General features: G+C 39.2%; 1 long non-coding RNA gene across 1 annotated transcript; it reads left to right on the forward strand.

Annotated features, from left to right (window-relative positions):
- The first annotated feature begins 5,611 nt into the window (after positions 1-5,611).
- On the forward strand, positions 5,612-8,524 carry LOC133449594 (uncharacterized). Its single transcript, XR_009783051.1, has 4 exons — positions 5,612-5,716; positions 6,556-6,647; positions 7,468-7,570; positions 8,319-8,524. It is a non-coding gene; the product is annotated as an uncharacterized LOC133449594 (long non-coding RNA).
- The last annotated feature ends 1,220 nt before the right edge of the window (positions 8,525-9,744 follow it).

Consider the following 9,744-nt stretch of genomic DNA (forward strand, 5'->3'; position numbering starts at 1 on the left):
TTCGTGTCCACAGGACAGTCCTCAACAGGTACATTCACCTTTATCACTTGTTGTTTACTGCAACAGCCTCTCCTAAGTTAGTTTTAAGTAACTAAATAAAGCAAATGGGGTCATTGTGCAGTTAATTTATTGTCGATCAGATCTACTAACAGTTAAATCTAATGCTACAATGTTACAGTGTCATTAAGCAGACGCTTTAGTCCAAAGCGACGTACATTTTAGAGTTATACATTCACATTCACACACCAATGGCACAGCCTTTGGGAGTAATTTTGGGTTAAGTGTCTTGCCCAAGGACACATCGACATGGAGAAGCCAAGAATCAAACCACTGATCTTCCTATTGGTGGACGACTGCTCTACCTCCAGACCACAGTCGCACTAAATAAAGCAAATGGGGTCATTGTGAGGGTAATCTATTGTCGATCAGATCTACTAACAGTTAAATCTAATGCCTCAATGAGGCAAAAGATAAAAGCTCTTTTAAGATGGATCTGAACCTGTCTGGGCATTTTCTTTTGGCCTAAATATCAGTGTAATCCAACACATTTACGATGTCCCCACAATGTACTTATGATACTATTAGTGTTAAATAACATCCAGAGATGCTTAGTCCCCGTGAAGGATGATAACATGGTGTGTATTAAAGTCCCCATGAAGCTTGTTGTATTGAAGATGTGTTAAAGCAAACACAGGTTTACTCATTAGTCTGAAATATTACAATTTTCTTTCTGTTTTCTTTCCTCTGAAGTCTGGTGTTTTGGCATGTACTAAAGTTTAAAGATCCTTGAACATGTATTTTTATCTACTTGAGTTTTATATGGTGGGCACATTAAGGTCTTAATTTTTCCATTGTTGTCTTTATATATCATTGCAGATGACATTGTGTGTATAAAGACGTCCCATCCTCTTGCCGTGTCTGAGAAACAGATGGAAGCAGCTTCGGGTCCACAGGACAGTCCTCAACAGGTACATTCACCTTTATCACTTGTTGTTTACTGTAACAGCCTCTCTTAGGTTTAAGTAACTAAATAAAGCAAATGGGCTCATTGTGCAGTTAATTTATTGTCGATCAGATCTACTAACAGTTAAATCTAATGCTACAATGTCACAATGTCATTTAGCAGACGCTTTTATCCAAAGCGACGTACATTTTAGAGTTATACATTCACATTCACACACCAATGGCACAGCCTTTGGGAGTAATTTTGGGTTAAGTGTCTTGCCCAAGGACACATCGACATGGAGAAGCCAAGAATCAAACCACTGATCTTCCTATTGGTGGACGACTGCTCTACCTCCAGACCACAGTCGCACTAAATAAAGCAAATGGGGTCATTGTGAGGGTAATCTATTGTCGATCAGATCTACTAACAGTTAAATCTAATGCCTCAATGAGGCAAAAGATAAAAGCACTTTTAAGATGGATCTGAACCTGTCTGGTCATTTTCTTTTGGCCTAAATATCAGTGTAATCCAACACATTTACGATGTCCCCACAATGTACTTATGATACTATTAGTGTTAAATAACATCCAGAGATGCTTAGTCCCCGTGACGGATGATAACATGGTGTGTATTAAAGTCCCCGTGAAGCTTGTTGTATTGAAGATGTGTTAAAGCAAACACAGGTTTACTCATTAGTCTGAAATATTACAATTTGGTGTTTTCTTTCCTGTGAAGTCTGGTGTTTTGGCATGTACTAAAGTTTAAAGATCCTTGAACATGTATTTTTATCTACTTGAGTTTTATATGGTGGGCACATTAAGGTCTTAATTTTTCCATTGTTTTCTTTATATATCATTGCAGATGACATTGTGTGCCCTGGATATTCATCCTATAAAGACGTCCCATCCTCTTGCTGTGTCTGAGAAACAGATGGAAGCAGCTTCGTGTCCACAGGACAGTCCTCAACAGGTACATTCACCTTTATCACTTGTTGTTTACTGCAACAGCCTCTCTTAGGTTTAAGTAACTAAATAAAGCAAATGGGCTCATTGTGCAGTTAATTTATTGTCGATCAGATCTACTAACAGTTAAATCTAATGCTACAATGTCACAATGTCATTTAGCAGACGCTTTTATCCAAAGCGACGTACATTTTAGAGTTATACATTCACATTCACACACCAATGGCACAGCCTTTGGGAGTAATTTTGGGTTAACTGTCTTGCCCAAGGACACATCGACATGGAGAAGCCAAGAATCAAACCACTGATCTTCCTATTGGTGGACGACTGCTCTACCTCCAGACCACAGTCGCACTAAATAAAGCAAATGGGGTCATTGTGAGGGTAATCTATTGTCGATCAGATCTACTAACAGTTAAATCTAATGCCTCAATGAGGCAAAAGATAAAAGCACTTTTAAGATGGATCTGAACCTGTCTGGGCATTTTCTTTTGGCCTAAATATCAGTGTAATCCAACACATTTACGATGTCCCCACAATGTACTTATGATACTATTAGTGTTAAATAACATCCAGAGATGCTTAGTCCCCGTGACGGATGATAACATGGTGTGTATTAAAGTCCCCATGAAGCTTGTTGTATTGAAGATGTGTTAAAGCAAACACAGGTTTACTCATTAGTCTGAAATATTACAATTTGGTGTTTTCTTTCCTGTGAAGTCTGGTGTTTTGGCATGTACTAAAGTTTAAAGATCCTTGAACATGTATTTTTATCTACTTGAGTTTTATATGGTGGGCACATTAAGGTCTTAATTTTTCCATTGTTTTCTTTATATATCATTGCAGATGACATTGTGTGCCCTGGATATTCATCCTATAAAGACGTCCCATCCTCTTACTGTGTCTGAGAAACAGATGGAAGCAGCTTCGTGTCCACAGGACAGTCCTCAACAGGTACATTCACCTTCATCACTTGTTGTTTACTGCAACAGCCTCTCTTAGGTTTAAGTAACTAAATAAAGCAAATGGGCTCATTGTGCAGTTAATTTATTGTCGATCAGATCTACTAACAGTTAAATCTAATGCTACAATGTCACAATGTCATTTAGCAGACGCTTTTATCCAAAGCGACGTACATTTTAGAGTTATACATTCACATTCACACACCAATGGCACAGCCTTTGGGAGTAATTTTGGGTTAAGTGTCTTGCCCAAGGACACATCGACATGGAGAAGCCAAGAATCAAACCACTGATCTTCCTATTGGTGGACGACTGCTCTACCTCCAGACCACAGTCGCACTAAATAAAGCAAATGGGGTCATTGTGAGGGTAATCTATTGTCGATCAGATCTACTAACAGTTAAATCTAATGCCTCAATGAGGCAAAAGATAAAAGCACTTTTAAGATGGATCTGAACCTGTCTGGGCATTTTCTTTTGGCCTAAATATCAGTGTAATCCAACACATTTACGATGTCCCCACAATGTACTTATGATACTATTAGTGTTAAATAACATCCAGAGATGCTTAGTCCCCGTGAAGGATGATAACATGGTGTGTATTAAAGTCCCCATGAAGCTTGTTGTATTGAAGATGTGTTAAAGCAAACACAGGTTTACTCATTAGTCTGAAATATTACAATTTGGTGTTTTCTTTCCTGTGAAGTCTGGTGTTTTGGCATGTACTAAAGTTTAAAGATCCTTGAACATGTATTTTTATCTACTTGAGTTTTATATGGTGGGCACATTAAGGTCTTAATTTTTCCATTGTTTTCTTTATACATCATTGCAGATGACATTGTGTGCCCTGGATATTCATCCTATAAAGACGTCCCATCCTCTTGCCGTGTCTGAGAAACAGATGGAAGCAGCTTCGTGTCCACAGGACAGTCCTCAACAGGTACATTCACCTTTATCACTTGTTGTTTACTGCAACAGCCTCTCCTAAGTTAGTTTTAAGTAACTGAATAAAGCAAATGGGGTCATTGTGCAGTTAATTTATTGTCGATCAGATCTACTAACAGTTAAATCTAATGCTACAATGTCACAATGTCATTAAGCAGACGCTTTAGTCCAAAGCGACGTACATTTTAGAGTTATACATTCACATTCACACACCAATGGCACAGCCTTTGGGAGTAATTTTGGGTTAAGTGTCTTGCCCAAGGACACATCGACATGGAGAAGCCAAGAATCAAACCACTGATCTTCCTATTGGTGGACGACTGCTCTACCTCCAGACCACAGTCGCACTAAATAAAGCAAATGGGGTCATTGTGAGGGTAATCTATTGTCGATCAGATCTACTAACAGTTAAATCTAATGCCTCAATGAGGCAAAAGATAAAAGCACTTTTAAGATGGATCTGAACCTGTCTGGGCATTTTCTTTTGGCCTAAATATCAGTGTAATCCAACACATTTACGATGTCCCCACAATGTACTTATGATACTATTAGTGTTAAATAACATCCAGAGATGCTTAGTCCCCGTGACGGATGATAACATGGTGTGTATTAAAGTCCCCATGAAGCTTGTTGTATTGAAGATGTGTTAAAGCAAACACAGGTTTACTCATTAGTCTGAAATATTACAATTTTCTTTCTGTTTTCTTTCCTCTGAAGTCTGGTGTTTTGGCATGTACTAAAGTTTAAAGATCCTTGAACATGTATTTTTATCTACTTGAGTTTTATATGGTGGGCACATTAAGGTCTTAATTTTTCCATTGTTTTCTTTATATATCATTGCAGATGACATTGTGTGCCCTGGATATTCATCCTATAAAGACGTCCCATCCTCTTGCTGTGTCTGAGAAACAGATGGAAGCAGCTTCGTGTCCACAGGACAGTCCTCAACAGGTACATTCACCTTTATCACTTGTTGTTTACTGCAACAGCCTCTCTTAGGTTTAAGTAACTAAATAAAGCAAATGGGGTCATTGTGCAGTTAATTTATTGTCGATCAGATCTACTAACAGTTAAATCTAATGCTACAATGTCACAATGTCATTAAGCAGACGCTTTAGTCCAAAGCGACGTACATTTTAGAGTTATACATTCACATTCACACACCAATGGCACAGCCTTTGGGAGTAATTTTGGGTTAAGTGTCTTGCCCAAGGACACATCGACATGGAGAAGCCAAGAATCAAACCACTGATCTTCCTATTGGTGGACGACTGCTCTACCTCCAGACCACAGTCGCACTAAATAAAGCAAATGGGGTCATTGTGAGGGTAATCTATTGTCGATCAGATCTACTAACAGTTAAATCTAATGCCTCAATGAGGCAAAAGATAAAAGCACTTTTAAGATGGATCTGAACCTGTCTGGGCATTTTCTTTTGGCCTAAATATCAGTGTAATCCAACACATTTACGATGTCCCCACAATGTACTTATGATACTATTAGTGTTAAATAACATCCAGAGATGCTTAGTCCCCGTGACGGATGATAACATGGTGTGTATTAAAGTCCCCATGAAGCTTGTTGTATTGAAGATGTGTTAAAGCAAACACAGGTTTACTCATTAGTCTGAAATATTACAATTTTCTTTCTGTTTTCTTTCCTCTGAAGTCTTGTGTTTTGGCATGTACTAAAGTTTAAAGATCCTTGAACATGTATTTTTATCTACTTGAGTTTTATATGGTGGGCACATTAAGGTCTTAATTTTTCCATTGTTTTCTTTATATATCATTGCAGATGACATTGTGTGCCCTGGATATTCATCCTATAAAGACGTCCCATCCTCTTGCCGTGTCTGAGAAACAGATGGAAGCAGCTTCGTGTCCACAGGACAGTCCTCAACAGGTACATTCACCTTTATCACTTGTTGTTTACTGCAACAGCCTCTCTTAGGTTTAAGTAACTAAATAAAGCAAATGGGCTCATTGTGCAGTTAATTTATTGTCGATCAGATCTACTAACAGTTAAATCTAATGCTACAATGTCACAATGTCATTAAGCAGACGCTTTTATCCAAAGCGACGTACATTTTAGAGTTATACATTCACATTCACACACCAATGGCACAGCCTTTGGGAGTAATTTTGGGTTAACTGTCTTGCCCAAGGACACATCGACATGGAGAGGCCAAGAATCAAACCACTGATCTTCCTATTGGTGGACGACTGCTCTACCTCCAGACCACAGTCGCACTAAATAAAGCAAATGGGGTCATTGTGAGGGTAATCTATTGTCGATCAGATCTACTAACAGTTAAATCTAATGCCTCAATGAGGCAAAAGATAAAAGCACTTTTAAGATGGATCTGAACCTGTCTGGGCATTTTCTTTTGGCCTAAATATCAGTGTAATCCAACACATTTACGATGTCCCCACAATGTACTTATGATACTATTAGTGTTAAATAACATCCAGAGATGCTTAGTCCCCGTGAAGGATGATAACATGGTGTGTATTAAAGTCCCCATGAAGCTTGTTGTATTGAAGATGTGTTAAAGCAAACACAGGTTTACTCATTAGTCTGAAATATTACAATTTGGTGTTTTCTTTCCTGTGAAGTCTGGTGTTTTGGCATGTACTAAAGTTTAAAGATCCTTGAACATGTATTTTTATCTACTTGAGTTTTATATGGTGGGCACATTAAGGTCTTAATTTTTCCATTGTTTTCTTTATATATCATTGCAGATGACATTGTGTGTATAAAAACGTCCCATCCTCTTGCCGTGTCTGAGAAACAGATGGAAGCAGCTTCGTGTCCACAGGACAGTCCTCAACAGGTACATTCACCTTTATACCTTGTTGTTTACTGCAACAGCCTCTCTTAGGTTTAAGTAACTGAATAAAGCAAATGGGCTCATTGTGCAGTTAATTTATTGTCGATCAGATCTACTAACAGTTAAATCTAATGCTACAATGTCACAATGTCATTTAGCAGACGCTTTTATCCAAAGCGACGTACATTTTAGAGTTATACATTCACATTCACACACCAATGGCACAGCCTTTGGGAGTAATTTTGGGTTAAGTGTCTTGCCCAAGGACACATCGACATGGAGAAGCCAAGAATCAAACCACTGATCTTCCTATTGGTGGACGACTGCTCTACCTCCAGACCACAGTCACACTAAATAAAGCAAATGGGGTCATTGTGAGGGTAATCTATTGTCGATCAGATCTACTAACAGTTAAATCTAATGCCTCAATGAGGCAAAAGATAAAAGCACTTTTAAGATGGATCTGAACCTGTCTGGGCATTTTCTTTTGGCCTAAATATCAGTGTAATCCAACACATTTACGATGTCCCCACAATGTACTTATGATACTATAAGTGTTAAATAACATCCAGAGATGCTTAGTCCCCGTGACGGATGATAACATGGTGTGTATTAAAGTCCCCATGAAGCTTGTTGTATTGAAGATGTGTTAAAGCAAACACAGGTTTACTCATTAGTCTGAAATATTACAATTTGGTGTTTTCTTTCCTGTGAAGTCTGGTGTTTTGGCATGTACTAAAGTTTAAAGATCCTTGAACATGTATTTTTATCTACTTGATCTATCTTCATCCTGACATTGTCTTTACCTAAAAAATCATTGCAGATGACATTGTGTGTCACGGATACTCATCCTGCAAAGAGCTCCCATCTTGCTGTCATGTCTGAGAAACAGATGGAAGAAGCTTCATGTCCACAGGACACACCAGGTGCATTCACCTTCATCACTTGATGTTTACTTTTACAGCCTGTTTACGTTTGGTTTTATCAACTAAATAAAGCAAATAAGCTAATTGTAGGCGTAATGTATTGTCAATCAGGTCTACTAACAGTTAAGTCTAATGCCTCAATGAAGCAGAAGATAAGGGGATGTTTAAGATGGATGTGAACCTGTCTGGATATTTTCCATTGGCCCAATGATCACTGTAATCTGGCACACTTACGATGTCCCCACAGTGCACTTTTTATGTTACTATTAGTGTTAAATATGATCCAGACATGCTTTGTCCCCATAAAGGATGATAACATGGTGTGTAAAGATGTCCCCATTAAGCCTGTTGTATTGAAGATGTGTGAAAGCAAACACAGGTTGACTTATTAGTCTGAAATATTACAGTACAATTTGGTGATTTGTTTTCCTCTGAACCACTGAATCCACTAACAGACCAGCATTCTGGGAGCGGAGTTCTCTGGTATAAAGTACATTATTTCAAAAACCAAAGCACTTTTGAGGGTCTTCCCTCTGGCCTAGAATGACATCTGATCACCAGTTGTGACTTTGTAGGTTTATGGCAGCTGTAAACCGATGGACTGAGTGCTGAAAACTGTGATCAAATCACTGAGAACAGATGCCTTTGATCAGCCTCATAATTTCACTTGTGCTGATGCAGGACTTGGAACTGTAGCTTCTCCCTTATACTGTTACTAAAACCTTTATTTTTGTCTCCCTACTTATAGGTAGAGAGCCACAGAAACCAAGACCCTGGCAGTCAGCAGAAATCAGGGCAGTAGAGAGACAAATGATTAAGTTCATTCGGTCTGCTACAGTACCAACAAAGGCAGATTGTGAGAAATGTTTAAGAGCTGAAGCTGAAAGTCTCTGTAACCGAAACTGTCAGAATTTGAAATTCTATGTGTACAATAGAATCACAGCATTAAAAAGGAAAATGCACTCTAAATAGCATTGTGGGAGCTTTTTTTTGTTATATGTTCGGTTAATGGTCTTCTCTTCAAAATTTCACTTTGACCTTGTTACCTTTTAAAAAAGTTGGGTGGGGTGGTATTATGTGCTGACTGAGTAGTAGCAAAGTAATCATGGTATCAGGATCCTGCATGATTCTAGGTGCTGCTACAGTAGATGTGAAACTCGACATTATGTGTTGGGGTTTAACTCCAATTTTGTAATAGGGTTTCATCTCATCCCAAGTGCAACATGTTGGAGAATTTACTATTATTTGCCATTTAAATATAATATAAGGTCCCCACTAGTCAAATATAAATCTGTGTGAAGTATGCAAATATATGCAAATGTATGCAAATGTTGTCCCCAGTAAACAGGTTAACTCGTTTGACAGGAAGTCCCCATATATCATGAATACAACACATCAAAAACAAAACATCAACTTTTCAAAGATTTAAAGGTGTGTTTAGGCTCAACAACCAATGGCTACTTTACCTAATTTTTTTCACACTTGTAGAACCTCTAGAAAGGGTGGTCCCCAAAAGTGATGATCGCAAACTTGGTCCCCATCAACCATGAAAACAAGTGTGTGTGTGTGTGTGTGTGTGTGTAATAATCCAAACAAAGCTCCACCTGAAGTGTATCTATAGTGGGGGAGGGGGGGGGCAACCCCGCCACCCACGAGACCAGAGGCCGACAAGGAAAAACCCGGAACCCAGGCCACCAGCAACCCCACAGAGGGGAAAGGGTGGGAGGCAACGCACCGCCTGCGAGGGCCCACCCCCCCCCGCGGAGGCGGCCCACGACACGGGAAGAAGCAGCCAGGGATCCCGCGGCGGCGGACCACGACCCAGGCAATCCCCGGCCACCCGGTCCGGGCCGGACACGTGGCCAGGAGGCCCTCACCCTCCACAGGGCAGTTGCTAGGAATTCTGGGCCCCCTGAAAGAATATTGCCGTGGGCCCTTTTTTTTATTGCTGTAACAACAACAAATCTAACAAAACTTTTTTTGTTGTTTTTGGCTACTCAAATGTCGCACTAACACATCTTTACAAGACCACATTGAACACATCATGATAACGTAACGGACGTTCCTTTGATGCTCATAATTACTGATTAGGCTAAAAAAAATAAATAATAATTACTGATTAGGCTTGAATGCGTCATAATACAATCCACTGCATGTGGAATGATACTAGCAAA

This window comes from Cololabis saira, chromosome 8 (assembly GCF_033807715.1).
Source record: "Cololabis saira isolate AMF1-May2022 chromosome 8, fColSai1.1, whole genome shotgun sequence".
Taxonomy (NCBI): Eukaryota; Metazoa; Chordata; class Actinopteri; order Beloniformes; family Belonidae; genus Cololabis; species Cololabis saira.